The sequence below is a fragment of the Podarcis pityusensis genome, assembly GCF_964106645.2.
Source record: "Podarcis pityusensis genome assembly, chromosome: 1".
Taxonomy (NCBI): domain Eukaryota; kingdom Metazoa; phylum Chordata; class Lepidosauria; order Squamata; family Lacertidae; genus Podarcis; species Podarcis pityusensis.
Window position 1 is genome coordinate 27,405,995 of NC_138028.1, and position 14,738 is coordinate 27,420,732.

At 45.3% G+C, this 14,738-nt stretch overlaps 1 protein-coding gene across 1 annotated transcript in view; it reads left to right on the plus strand.

Annotated features, from left to right (window-relative positions):
- Positions 1-4,410: 4,410 nt before the first annotated feature.
- Positions 4,411-14,738, plus strand: part of STON2 (stonin 2) — a 65,698-nt gene continuing 55,370 nt past the window's right edge. The window contains exon 1 of the mRNA XM_080974188.1: positions 4,411-4,609. The gene's annotated coding sequence lies outside the window, so the exon portion shown is untranslated. The remainder of the gene's footprint in view (positions 4,610-14,738) is intronic.

Sequence of the window (14,738 nt, forward strand, 5' to 3'; positions counted from 1 at the left end):
ATTTCCAGCTTAATTGTGCTCTACCTCAAGCTGGGCTGAGAACGCAGGAATGCAAACAAGAAGTATTTAGCAGTGATGGGAAGTCTATATTTCAGGTGAACCTGGGCTGGCCTCTGTCTGTCTTGGGAGAAAATGGAAGGGTGCTCTATTGGGAGGTGAAGTCAAACCGTTGGAGAATTGCAGCGCCTGCTGTGGCTGTAGAGACCAATATGGGAGAGACACATTTTGTTGCAGGTGGGGCAGGTGAAGGCATCATTCCTCCTCTGGTCACTGCTGTGGATACACGACGTGGCTGATTGTCTCCAGGTGCTGGGTAACTGGCAAACTGGCCTTAGTTGTGGACTAACAGTTTTCAACCTACACTAATAATTCACAATGGCAATAACTATTTAATTCAGTGATTTTTGAACTTTTGGCCTACAAGGATCTTTTCCCACAAACACTTGCCTGTTGATGGTGATTAAATGTGTATACTGCCCTTCATCCAAAGATAATAGGGTGGTTCACAACATAAAAGACCTGTTATGACTATTCTGGGGAGTATTATATCCAGTATGCAGACTCTGTGTAGCAAGGTCACATGCTAGACCCATTGGCTTCATTGTCGTTAATGTCTCTGCTTGAATCAAGCGCATTTTGTAACCCAGCTCTATTTATTATTTTCATCAGGTTCAGGGGAAGCAATGGATATGCAAAAGCAATGTTTTAAGTTGCTTAATTATTGGATGAAGGCCAATAAACTAAAGACGGAGGTACTGCTGGTAAGATTCCAGCTGATCTGGAAGTTAATGTTCAGCATATTGTAGATGATACACTCGCCCTAAAAGATCAGGTTCACAGTTAGGTATGGGAAAGCACCGGCCCACCCATGAGGTGAAGCAGCTGCCTCAGGCAACAGGATCCACTGGGACAGCAAATCTGGCCTCCAAGAATGCATTGCCTGCTGCTGCTGCCATAGCAGCAGCAACAGCTACGGTGTGCTCCTTGGAGGCCAGATCTGTCCCCTCTATAGTGGCCTCATGGCAAATAGGAGGCACTGCTGATCTCCTCCCACCCTTGTTCCTGATGTAGATCTTCACTCACTCCTTCTCTGGCGGGGGGAGTACATGCCAACATGTATTGGGTCAGCCCTGGGTTGAGGTAGTGCTAGATCCATGCCAAAGTGGCATGAATTGGCTCTCACAGATTCAGACTGGTGCACCAACTGTGCTTCTCCTAGACACTGTTATCTGTGCTGTAGTAGCAGTCACATTAGACCACTGCCAATGCATTGTGCATAGGGCTTCCTTTAGAGAATCTCCAAAGTTCTGAACACCTACTACCTTCCCTCTTAACTACTGAACTAACCACAGTTTCCATTATGTCCAATCTCAGGGAACTGTGGTTAAATGAAGCAGGAGGGTTTGCAGATACAGTTTTCCACAGCTTCTGCTACTTGATGTGAATTGCCATCTGAATTGCTGAAATGTTAAACATGCAAAAACATGCTGTTCCTCAGAGCAATGGCACCTTTCTAGCTCACTAGGCATTAAGACATCAACTTCTCCTGCCCTCTCACCTAGTGCAAGTAGCCCAGTTACAAGTGCTAAATAAAATGTTGTGTATGGTATGCGTTATGCTTAGCCATGACCCGGCTCTAAACACGGAGTCCTCAGAGAATGATCCAGACATGCCACAGGTCAAGGACCTAGAGGAGCGGGCAGGAACTCCTGGAGCCAGTCCTGAGGATTTCCTCTTTTGGGAGGTTAGTGGAAGAATTCTTGGATCCAACAGAGGAGGTGGAGCAACCCCTCAATGCTTGAGAATGCTGCTGTCAAAAGGCCCTGGTTGAAGCCAAAGAACTCATCTCTGCTTTTCAGGCTGAGGGAGCCAGCGTTTGTCCACAGACAGCTTTACCAGGTCATGTGGCCAGCATGACTAAACCACTTCTGGTGCAACAGAACACTACGACGAAAGTCAGAGCGCACAGAAATGCTGTTTACCTTCCCGCTGCAGCGGTACCTATTTATCTACACACGCTGGTATGCTTTCAAACTTCTAGGTTGACAGGTCCTGGGACAGAAAAATGGGAGCTCACCCCGTCATGCGGATTCGAACTGCCGACCTTCCAATCAGCAAGCCCAATAAGCTCAGTGGTTTAGACCAGAGCACCACCCATGTCCCACACCTTTTACCCACTGGCAAAACAGGAGACTTCCTAATCTTATGGGCTACTGTGTAATCATATGTGGTCAAAGGATAAAAACATGCAATTTACTGTGTACCTCTTACTGTAGGGTGAGGTATCATGTAATTTTTTAAAAAATGTTGCACAATAAGGAGGTGGAAATTCTGAGAATAAATTGCCTGCATTTTCACATTAATGTATTTTGTTTTCACAGCAACACCAGCTGCTTGTAATGAACAGAAGGGAATCTTACAAGATGTTGGCATTGCTGAAATAGAAATAAAAAAATCATTCTCTTTCCTCCTAGAATGCTGATTTAAAGGGCAAGAAAGTGCTTGAATGGTTGAGCTCATAGGCAATGTTGAATTATTCTAGTCTCTGAGCAAATAACATTGTGCATGGTAGAGAATACTCGATCTTGTGGTGACCAAGAAAAGTCAGTAAGTCTGTGTGCATTATGTGGTTGGCATATAAAGCGGAACATTGATTACTAGCTATAATGGGAACATTTCTGATGAAGGAGGAATACTAAACGCTTAATAGAGTGGGGGCAAAATCCTTGCTCACACATGACAACCTAAACAGTTGAAACTACAGCCTTGACTTCAGTAACTGGATTCCAAACTTCTTACTGTAAGATGAGCTGTGGATTGTACAGGACATTTTTTTTCTTGGTTTTCAACTGCCTTCCACCTCTAAAGTCAACTGCAGGGATAATGATTTCTTTACGAATCCTATTCTGGCATAGCTAAATGAGGGTGTATACCAGGTCTGCCCCAATGTATTTTGTCATGTGTGATGCAACTCCAATTAACATCTTGTTGTTCTAAGTTAAAATAGAAACTGAAAGTGACTTAAAAAATGTATGTGGACCACTTCACACTTGACACTTCTCCTGTGTGGAACAACACAAGAAGGAAAAAGAATGTGTGGTGCCATCATTACCCCATTATGGTATTTGTGTTATCATCTATGTTTCATATTCCACCAAAGCACTTTATTGTACTGTATGTGGCACTCTTAACACAACTTAAACCAGCCTTGTTAGATCTTAGTAGTACCGTACTGTCTTTGTACTAGAAGGGCAGAGAGGCCACTGAGAATTGAAGAATATTTTTTATACTCTCCTCCTTGTAATATGCTGTATGGATTATATTACGGGGGTTGTGGGTGGGGTTGTTTTTAGGATCTTAATTGTGGTTGTATATACTGTAACCTGCCATGGGACCTTCTGGTGAAGGGAGAGTAAGAAATACAATAAATAACTGTAGGAAACACTGTTGTTGCCAGAAAATTGTGTGAACATTTGTTTTTCCCTGTATCCAGATGTTTGGAAGTCATTGCAGTTCTTAACAAACGTTTTCAGTGCGAAATTGGCTTTCATGTAGCTGTTACATACAATCATGTGCATGCTATGTCATAATCAGTTTTACTTCTTTGTCCATTTATTCATTCGACAAAAAGTATAACCCACTTTTCAACAGCCGTTCTCAAAGGCTGATTACCACTGACGAAACGACAAGAATCAGAAACACTCCAGAAATTAGAATACAGCATCAATCATGGACAGGGTCAGTCGAATTAAAACAAAGCTGACATTAAAACATCTTAGCTGTAACGATGCTTGCCTGAAGAGAAACACTCTTATCCTTGAATGAGTCGCACCAAACTTCGTTTAAAAAATTGTTCTGGGAGGGTGAAAACGGGCTTTTCATATGGTCTTCCGTTCTGCTGGCTGGTTTCCTTGTACAGCGCTGTTTGCTGTTAGCTTTTTTGTGGCAGAGGGCAATTGATTTGCTTGGCTGGTGTGCTTCGGTGTGACACCTCCAGCATGCGGTCGGGCATCTAACGAAGGTTTCTTATTATTTCGTTCTATTTAATAATAACATCTTCGGAACACATATCTCTATTTCTAATCCCATTGGGTTTTTTATGTCACTCTGTGAAATGTTATGTGCATTTATAATATACCACCGATGACGACGCCGGGGGAGGATTGCGCGCGGTTGTTTTGCATTTTACTGTTAAAGCCTTCGATGAGAATAAAAATAGACGGTCAACCCTTCGACATCTCCGAGGCTGCACTGGGCGGGTCGAGTGAGCGAGGAAACACCCTGGGACAGCCTTGCCACACCCTCCTTCCCCGCCAGCCAATCCCGATCATCTTTTGCTCTCCCCGGCTTCGGATCCTGCCCAATGGAGGCTCTCCCCTGCGCGGGTTCCTTCCCTCGAAGGGAAGGGAGGAGAGCGCCAGGAGTGCAGCCCTCTCGCTCCAAGGGGGGATGGCAGAGCTTGGCTTCCTCCGCTTGGATCGCCTGCCGCTGAACTTTCCTGCCGGGATTTAAATTTCCCCCATCTCCCCACCACAGCCTTTCTCCCTTTCAGCACACACACCTTTTTGCTGGAGGGAGAGAGAGAGAAAGACTGCGTGGCGCTTCCAAGGTAACCCGATCTCTTGCTGCACACCACGTTTGTATTTTCTGATCTTCTCCCGCAAACCAAACGAGGCAGGTGGAGGGCAGGGTCAGGCCAAGGAGGCAGCGACGGCCGCAGATATAGCCGGTGTGATCGCAGCCTCGCCCCGCCGTGGGAACATGTGCGCGTCGCCGCGTCCAGATCTCCGCCCGGGTTTCGCCTGGGCTCCGCGGAGCACTTTCAGCCTGCGAAACTGCACCGGCTGCTTGGCGGGGACCTGAGAGCACCACGCTTGGAGCGTGCAAATCCCTCGCAGCCAAACAAAGAAGACCGAGATACTTCGCCTGCCTCGAAAGTAGCTCGGCGAACGCCGCTGGGTAGGGCGCGGTGGAGGTGAAGGAAGGGACACTGCGTTTATAGAGGATGTTTTTTTACGCTTGGCTTTTTTTTACCCCCCTTTTGTAAATCATTTGCTAGAAATCGGCACCGGGGAAGACCCGGTAGCCAGGGAGATCCGTGATCGCCCACGATCGGCGGTGGGAATCGCTCTTTGTATTATATAGCCTGTGACACAGGGACGCTGTTGGGTTTGTCTGTCTGTTGCTTTTAAACTCTCCTAGGGGACGGCGCTCAGTCTGGAGATCGGGTGCTTTTGGAGGGGTGATCTTCCCCCTGTTTCCTCACCCAAATGTTCCCACTTTAGCTGCGCTCTGTTGCTCGCGATTGATGGTGCCCCTTTCAGGCACTCCCCTCTCTCTTCACTCTGTACTCGAATCTGCTCGAGCACCTGCTTAAAGGGAAAGCGGTTATTTCTCTCGTTGGTCCTAGCAACCCTTTAGTGTCTCTTGTCTCTTTCCGGAATGCATTATCTTCCCAGACATTAGCACCCGCAGGGCTTCAGAAAAATGCAAGTCGATAATGTGTTGGGAGTTCCTCCCCTTCTCTTCTCAATGCATCCATTATTGACTTCTATACTTTCACATACCAGAGTTTTTAGGTGGTGTTCCTGGAGTTTAGCGAAAAGGAAACGGCAGTTATATAATGCAAGAAATTGCCTTGGTTCTATTTCGTGCTGGGAATCAGAAATATCCCATTTAGGCAAACTAAGAAGGTAGAGATGGGATTGTGTGTGTGTGGTAAAACTGTTGTTGTCTGGATTGAAGTTGAGGAGCCATTAAGAAGAACAGGCAGATCTTACCTTTGGAGCACAATCCATCAATAGGTCATCAGTCTTTTGTACACGTCTTGTTCATGAGTTTTGCCCAAAGGAATTTCCAGGGAGCTGTGAGCCTCATGTCAGTGGGAAAGTGGGGTGCTGTGTGGATTTCCCATCTCTGGTACTTGAATGTCTTGCAAGAGCCAGCCCTGTGGCTAGAAAGTTCTCACAGTAATGTGAATAGTATTTCTCACATTAACTTCTGAACTAAATTAAACAGGTGCATTCCAAAGATGAATGAAAGCCTGGTATAGAAAAAGTAACAGATAAGTATCTTTCTGAGAGAAAAACGCTCAAACTCCTGCTGTGAGAAAAATAGGGGGTCTCCCAATAGCTCTCTTCACCCTTAATTAATTACAGTTCCCATGATTCTTTGGTAGAAGCCATGTCTGTATGGTGCTGCTTTCATTTACAGTGCAGATGGAGCCTTAGACTATGAACTTACAGTAATGGTCTAGGGACAGGGGTGTTCTTTAGGTGATGGTGCATTTAGATTTGAATACTTCACTTCAAAATGTGGTAAGCTAGCCCTGAAAAACGTGGGAGCCCCTCTTGCTCATTCTTCTGAGTAAGGCCTTGGACTTCTGCCCCAAAGCACGACCTTGACAGCACTTGTGATAGCTCAGTATTAAGCCTCCAACTGGGAGCAAACATTGGTTCAAGGCCATGCTTTAAATGTACGAATGTAAAAAGAGCCATCCTGGGTCAGACAAAAACTCCAGAATCCAGTCCCTCAAAGCTCCTCTGCAGTAACTTGGGGTCTTGACGATCCACAAGGGCCAGCCAGATGTCTCTGGGAAGCCAACAACCAGAGCTGGAAGGCAACAGCTCCCTCTACCAGTGCCTTTGAACACCTGGTATTCAGCTCCATGTTCTTTCAACATGGAGTCTCCATATAGCCATCAGTTTGTTTGTTTGTTTGTTTGTTTGTTTGTTATATTTTTATCCTGCTTTTCAGCTAATTATTGTCCCCCCTCCCAAGTGGCTGAAATGAATTAAAAATAAACAATACAAGCACTACCATTGTCTGGAGGTTCTGTAACTGGCCCTGGCCCTATGGTTTTGGCAGGTAAGGCAGGAGCCATGGCAAGGTGTTGGTAGGAGTAAGCTGTGCATGCCGTGCTGCCCTCTGGTCTAGGGAAGGATATTACCCTATTACCGGTGTTGAAATAAGATTCAACTGCCTGTCAGGTCAGCTTCTATGTGTGAAGTTGGGGTTGAAGTACGGGTGGCACCATGTCATCCTTCGCCTGAGGCAGCAAAGGATTTTGAGCAAGCCCAGGTCCTACTGATGGTAGCTCAAGACTCCTAAACATTCCCCCAGATTGAGACATATGGGGAAAATGCATCTCTCTAGTTCTTCAGGACCTGTCCATGCAAAGTTGGAATGTCCACTCCCCTTCTGGAATTCGTCCCAAGTGGAAAATAATAGGTTGGCATCCATCTGTCTCAGGAGACAATGGAGGAGTGACCATTGTGGGTGAAGTCAACCTGTTGGAAGGTTACAGGGCCTCCTGTGGCTGTAGAGGCCGATATGGGAGAGCCATGTTTTGTTGCAGCTGGGGCAGGTGAAGGTGTATGGTTGTGCTTCCCTCTGTGCTCCTCCCAGCAGTCATTCCTCCTCTGGTCATTGCTATATGACCTGACTGCCTCCAGACAGGGATTTCCGTATGGCGGGGTTGATGTTACCGGCCTTCATGTCACGTTTGGAGAAATCTTTGTAACAGGTCTGGTGTCTGGTTAAATAAGGAAAATAAAATTACTGCATATCTTGCTTGCATCATAGGTCTGTCTTGTTAACCTCTGAATATCAGTCAGCCATCTATCCCTGGCAATGGCGGTTTTAGGGGAGCACAGGAAAGAGGGGTCTCCTCCAAAATGCTGACAGCTCCTTCAGTCAGGGTCTGCAGTTCACACAGGAGAGCAGCTCTTCAGACAAAAATGTTTTCAGTAGGGTAGGAGAAGGCTGCTCTTCACGAGGCATCGCCTTAGCATTCTCAAGGGAAGGAAAACAACTTCACAGCCCTGCCTCTTAGCTGTCTTCACCAGCCCTCTCACAGCTGCCCACTTCTCCACCAAAAGGGAGCAGCCTGGGCTTACCCTCTGTTATTGCTAGACAAAACATCTCACAAAGACTCTCCATGCAACATTCCCCCACCACCCCAGATGGCATCATTCTTGGGCCAATAGGTGCTTTGCACATGTGTAAACTTTTAAAAAAATCACTTTCAAAAAGGATCCCTTGGCCACAAAATAGTACTTTGAAGGATACATGTGGGGATTTGGTTAGTTCTGTAGGCGCATCACCTTCAGTTGTGCAAGATTCGTATATATCTTTCGTCAATGTAGTGGTTCTGTTGCAAAGAGATTAACCTTTTGAAAGCCCTCAAAATAGCAATATTGTGTCACTTTCAGAAATTCAGCCCTTCGTCCTACTGGAACAGCTTGGGGATTTAAACCATTTGTTAATGATTGGGTAGGGATGTTACACCGCACCTCAAGAGTGCAAAAAACCCCTGACAAATGGGGTGTTGCAGCGTTCTTTTCTTGACCTGTTGTTGTTCAATGTTCCAAACAACTTGGAGGAAAGAATTGAGGGGGTGCTCATCAGATTTGCAGATGGCACCAAACTGGGAGGGGTAGCTAATCCCACAGAAGACAGAATTGGGATTCAAGATGACCTTAATGGATTGGAGAACTGGGCCCAAACTAACAAAATGAATTTCAGTAGGGACAAAGGTTCTGCACTTAGGCAGGAAGAACCAGATGCACAAATATAAGTTGAGACACCTGGATTGCCAGTAGTACATGTGAAAAGGTTCTAGGAGTCTTAGTAGACCACAAGCCGAACATGTGTCATCAGTGTGATGCATCAGCACAAAAAGCTAATGCTATTCTAGACTGCAACAACAGAAGATTTGTGTCCAGATCAAAGGAAGTCATAGTACCATTATATTCTGCTTTGGTCAGACCACACCTGGAACACTGTCCAGTTCTGGGTGCCACAATTTAAGAAGGATATTGACAAGCTGGAACATGTGCAGAGGAGGGCAACCAATATGATCAAGGGTCTGGAAACCAAGCCTTGTGAGGAACAGTTGAGGGAGTTGGGTATGCTTAGACTGGAGAAGCGGCTGAGAGGAGCTATTTAAAGGGCTTTCACATGGAAGATGTAGCAAGCTTGTTTTCTCCCTCTCTGGAGGATAGGACCTGAACCAATGGATTTAAGTTACAAGACAGGAGAAACTGACAAAACATCAGGAAGAACTTTCTGACAGTATGAGCTGTTTGACAGTGGAACAGACTCCCTTGGGAGGTTGTAGACTCTCCTTCCTTGGAGGTTTTTAAGCAGAGGTTGAATGGCCATCTGTCATGGATGCTTTAGCTGAGATTCCTGCATTGCAGGGGTTTGGACTAGATGACCGTTCGGGTCCCTTCTACAATTCTGTGATTCTAAGAGTAGGTACGGTCATCTGTTGCCACCTGAGAGCTTTGACTTGCTGCATATATTTATGTTGTTGTTCCCAATTTTTACCCAACAAAGAGAGAATTTTAGATCAAGGACTGTGAGAAATGAATTGGTTATGTAACAGTGAACTAGTCCCCCCCCCCTTGACAGACTGTCTAGTACAAAGGCTCCCACCCACCTGCCACAGGTGAGGTTTTCTCCCTGGCTGCAGAAGACTTTGAGAAATGCAGTTTTGCACATACATATTTTATAACCACCAAATTTACAGAGGCTCCCTTCCATTTGCTTTGTCAAAATGTTCCGTGTGGGAAGCATCACATTCTTTCGTGTTTACTACTCGAACTGACTTTTTCTGCTTGCAGTCTTTTCTGCTCAGTCCTAGTGTGAAGAAAGTAATTTTGCATGAATTGTAAATGAAATAAGAAAATGCCCACAAGCACTGCCAGGGAAGAGCAGGGAGAGGGAGACTGAGACCGACCATTAGTGAGGAAGGATATGCCTCTAGAATAACCACACCTACCATTTTCTATGCATTTTTAATCCATCATGTCCATTATCCCTCCAAGCTTACTAATTGTTGCAAATTAATAACACCAGTGCAGGAATGTATATTGGTATCTGACTTCATCATCTGGAGATATCACTGTGTAGCACTGGTATTTGCAATATCAGACCAAGTGCCAGTGACTGGTCACGTTGGGCAGTGGCAGAGGCTGAGAAGGACCTCTCACCAGTCCATCCCAATGGGCCCCAGGACTACCATCTTAGCAGTAGATTAGCAGCCATTTTTGAATGGGAGTGAAGCTTCCATCCACAATGGCTTCCCACTATCTTAATTTGCTTCTACCCATGGATCTATAAATTTATAAAATCTAGAGATTTTGTCAGTGCTATTTTCCAGAAAAAGAGATGCCATGAACACCTCCCTTGTTTTCTTAGAACAGTAATGGCACCCACCTGAGAGATGACAGAATTGAGTTCCGGCAAGTTCCAGCTGAAAGAAAGCCCTGGTTTTCATGGATATATAGGCCAGCATTGCTGCCCACTACTAAAATGCCTTCAGGGGATCTGGCTGTTGGCGTGCAACCAAGGAAACGGGGGCAGTTGGCAGGTCCCCAGCTGCTTCCAGCCCACCGGCCAGTGTGCTGGGCGATCTCCAGTCCTTGGTGCAGCATCTGCAACCCAAGCTTCAGAAGCTAGGGCATGCTACACAGCAGAGTAAACGCTACGCAACAGAAGTGGTAGGAGAAGTTGTGTGAGCATATTTACAAGCAGTTTATTCAGCATACATCAGGACAAAAGGAAACATGTCTGATCTCCTTCATGTCCAAAGCAAGGCAGCAAAAGCAAAAGCTGTACACAAACAGAAGTTCCCAGCAAGCTGTGCTGGAGTGTAAACAGACATGTGACATACAACAATTCCACACGTCTGTTCTTAAGGTGGAATGGAATATCCCAACACTGGCAGGGAGTGGTGTTGCTGCTCTTGCAACAACAGGAGAAAATACTGTGTGACCTGTGACGGGGGGCAGTATTGATGAAGTATTGCTTCAAGCCTTCAAACGATCTTCAGGAATGAGGAATATCACAGTCCAGTGTGTTATCTCGTTGAGCAGGGCAGTAGGAAAGAGAACACAGTTTTCCCCAAAGCAGAGCTGGATCTGCCAAGTGTGTAAGGGAAATAGGAATATATCTCAGTTCTTATTTCATGTGGTAGAGTGGCCTATTCCTGTATTCTACCATGTGCATAACCTATGTGCCCTGGCCCTGTTTGCATAGCTGTCAACATTTCCCTTTTCTTGTGAGGAATCCTATTCGGAATAAGGGAATTTCCCTTAAAAAAAGGAAAATGTTGACAGCTATGCCTGTTTGATCTTGCCCTTGGTTTAGAGTAGCCATCCCCAGCTTGTTGCCCTCCATCTGCCCTGGCCAGGGATAATGGGAGTTTTAGTCCAAAGTTATCTGCAGGTTTGGGAAGGCTGGTTTAGAGCATTTTAACAAGCAAGGTTTATACGTGGGTCTACAATCCTCTCCATGCCATTGATATATGCCATACAGCAGTAATCCTATTTGAGCTTTGACGAACCAGCTGTTCATTTGCTACAAAAACCGTCTTAATTTTCAGGGCCTTTATGTAATGGGAAGATGTGCTGTAATACAGCATCAATGTTAAAACACCGAGACTCAATAAGTAATGTTTCAAGCTGATTATTTCCATAACTGGATTTTCTTTTTAATGGTCAAAGCAATAGTTTCCTGCCATATCTCTAATGGGGCTTTTTCACTGGAGAACACTGCTTGTTGTGAAGTAATACGTTTTGATTCTTATTGTGCTACAGGACCTGGTTAAATCTCAACAGAGCCATAATTCTAAACACAGTGGGGTTGAATTCTCAGCAGATCCACATCAGTTAGTGCTGTAAGTTGTCACTTTATGTTGGCGGTCAACCAATGCAATGGAAACAGCTGAGACTCTTATGGCACCTTGAAGACCCATAAATATAGGGGGGCATAAGCTTTTGTGGCCAAAAAAGATTGTTTCAGCTTCCTGCTCTTCAAAGAGGCACCAGATGCCAAAAGTCTTATGCTGACAGGGCCACCACACCTGCAGGTACTCGTGTTTTTCATGCACACCCACCAAACCTCAGATCAGTGCAGTATTTCAGATAGGGGCATGCACAGTCCCAAGCCATTTGAGGCTTTGCAGGAAAATAGTAGCACCTTTAAAAGCCCAGAAATGAGCAAGACAAAATAGGGTGAAATTACACTCTGATCGCCCAGTCTCAGACCTTTCTCATTTCATTTCACTTTTAATTTGTATACCTTCTTTCTATATTGCTGTAAAACATGGCGGCTTACAAGCTGAAGAAACAACGAAATAGACAGCAGAGATCAAGAGTTTGGCAATGATATTGTGGACCTTTTGTTATACTTTTCCAGCTCTGTAGAGCTTGATGACTGTGGCCAAATCCCTTTTTTGAGAAAAGGGTGCAACAGCCAAAGCTGGTAAAAGGCACTGATACTCAACCATGTAGGTGTGCCACATCAACAAGCGCTAACAACCTGTGAGACTTAAGGGGAAGTGCGACACCTAACCCTGGATCAGATGATTCGCTGAACCAACAGCATTTGCATCTTAAATGGATTAAATTTCATTTAAGTGCACATCTAGTCCTTTATTGATATCAAACATTAGTTTAGGATTTCTGGTCTTCCTAGAATCTGATGAAAGCAAGAGGTAGGACTAGGTGTCAACTGTGTGCTGGCTCCTCATCCCAAATCTCTCCTGATAATTGCACCAGAAATTTCACGTTGCTACTTCACTTGCTTTGTCCGATGGGTTGCTGTCTTTTCCACGTTATAAAATATTTGTTGTTTTGGAATTTTACAGACTTGGGGGCAGGGCTTTGCTTGAAGGAGAGACTAAGACAGTACAGTGAAGTGGGTACAGAAATGTGCTCTTATCTCTTTACCTCTTCCTGCCACCACTATGCATTTTTTTCATTGCCTCTCTGAATTCCAGGTAGGGCTGCAGGGGAGGGAATCCCGTCTGAACCCTGGAGAGCGGCTGCGAGTCAGTGTAGACAACACTGAGCTAGGTGGAGCAATGATCTGACTCAATATAGTGCAACTTCCTATGTTCCTATTACTCTTCGGAGTTGAAATGAAGGGGTAGTTTAGCTAAGAATCTGAAAATGCACATCACTCGGTGACCGAAATCTCAAGCACATGTGAAATGGCGATAAACTCAATTGACAGCCTGCTGACCTTGCGGTTTATCTAAAATTTGCTGCATGTAGGGCCTCCAGCAAATGATTACTCCAGAGTGGTAAAATAATATTACTTTTACCACTATTGAGGGCAGAGACAGCTCCAGGTTTGAGGGGGCAAAGAGCCCACAAGTATTAGCCCCTTGGGGGTAGGGGCAAAAGCACTTCTCATTTCCCACAATGCCCCTGATGTAGCATCACTGTGCAGCATATCGGGAAAATAAATGGCAGCTTCCAAACCCAGGGTAAGTATTAGTGGTTGACCTTACTGAGATGCTGGGACTTTGACAGCTGCCTGACGACAAGAGCAGCTTGCTGATTGTTGTGGGAGAGAGCATAATTTGAACTGTCTGCCTTGGGCACCTAAATGACTTGGGTCTGTCTGTGAAGGAGTGATGGTTTAGGACACCCCTTGGACAAACCCCCTCTCCTGCTGGGGTGTGGCCATCAGCAGGATGCATGAACCATGCTGACTTTTGACACTGGCCTTAATTAGCATTGCAGTGGCTTGCCTGCTAGTCTCTTTAGTTAGATCCCAGGGTTTGCAAAAAGAGGAAAAGTTATGCCCTTCTTCTTTGCTGGGACTCTGCCATCCAAACCCTCAGAGCTACTGTATGGGCGTTCAGTGACTCATAGGGTCATTAGGGTCTTGCTCATATATTATGAGTTGCTTCTGTGGTTGGATACTCCTCCATTAAGACTATTTTGGGCACAAAGAGCTGTTTTCATTTTGCAGATGAAATACCCAACCCTTCTTTCAGGCATGGCCTAACATGAAGATGAATCGTGGCACTCAGTCACACCTGTTGCTCACTTCAGCCCAAAAGCAAGGAGGAATACTGTCAGAATTCAGCCGTTAAAAGACCAAGAGTTTTGTTTTCCATGTTTAAACTCTCAGTCTTGATGAATTTTCATTTGGTTGTGGGAGGGGATATATTTGGCATGCTTTTTTTATGGAATTGGAAAGGGAGTGGTGACAGGTAAACACGGTCACAGTGAGGAGAAACAAATCTACCTCCGCAATGGGCCTGCTTCATCCTCTCTCCTTTCACAGGTTTTTCTTGGACACTGAAAGAAAAGAGAGCATTCTCCTCAGCTCCCTGAGCGTGTGAAACTCTTGATAAAGCCTTTTGCCTGTTCATGTCCTGCTCTCTTCAAATTTCGTTCAGGACTTTCTCAGCTAGGCTGCATTGGGAGAGGGAAATGCTCTGTTAAAAAATTACTCACATTACAGATGTTTCAGCAAGCCAAAAGAATGGTTCAATTGGTCAGGTGGGAAAAACAGCAAAATATTGAGGTCAGTCTAACCCTCCCTCTCTCAGGGGCAAACCCAAAAAGAGCACACGCTGCCTGTGACCTTAAATGTCTTGAAAAGAGTTTTCTGTAACTAGCCTGCCTGTTTAAACCACAAGTGTGAGCCACGGCTTCTGGGGCTGAGCTCTGATTAACTCTTGACTCAAATTAAGTCCACCTGGCTAGAGTCCACCTCCTCCCACTCCCACATTATCCATCCTTATCCAGCTTCCTTGTCCCTGGCAGGGAACAAGCTGGCAAGTTTTCTTCGCAGTTGTGAAGTTTTCAGTAAATCACTCTTCACTCTCTTTTCCCATCAGAACGTTACACTGCCTTAAAGTATTGAGTACACACACAAAAAGTTCTCGGTAGAAATAGAAAGATTATTAAAAGTAGGGGCCTCCTGAA